A 607-nucleotide genomic window follows, 5' to 3' on the forward strand; every position below is an offset into this window, starting at 1 on the left:
GACCAACTGAGGACAAGGGATTGAAAACGTTTTCAGTTTTGGCTGTTTTTGGCGAATATTTTATGGGAGCTCATTGAGAATCATGAAGATGTATCACAACAGAAGTTTCACCCTGGGTTCAAGCATTTTACCAGGCATCTGAGCGTTTTTCTCTCCCAGAAATGCTTCAAAGAGTGAAGCAAAGCTGGGCGCAAGTATACTTTAGTTGTTGAATGTTCCAGACAACAACAAGTAGATAAGACAGTGGTGAGGCTTTCAAATTGTTTTTCACCCTCTAACATTTGCAAATGACTGAATGAAGCATGGTATTCTTTTTACCAGAAAATATGTTTTTTCATAATTTTAAACTAACGATGCTGCAAGTAGGATTTTCTCTTTGAATTAAGCCATTTCGGCTTCTATCCAGTTTTTTTTTAGGGGGGATTCTTGTTTTCCTCACGACTGAAAGAAACATGTTGCATATCCTTGCGCTTCAGTCGGCGGTGTTACTTTTTGGAGGTAAGCACAGTTTCAGCCGATTTGCCTTCTAGTCCACTGTTTCAACTGAAGAATTCGGTTTTCTTACAAAGAATATGCATCCATACTTAAAGAAGTTGATCAGAAACTG

This window comes from Micropterus dolomieu, linkage group LG21, assembly GCF_021292245.1.
Source record: "Micropterus dolomieu isolate WLL.071019.BEF.003 ecotype Adirondacks linkage group LG21, ASM2129224v1, whole genome shotgun sequence".
NCBI classification, from domain to species: domain Eukaryota; kingdom Metazoa; phylum Chordata; class Actinopteri; order Centrarchiformes; family Centrarchidae; genus Micropterus; species Micropterus dolomieu.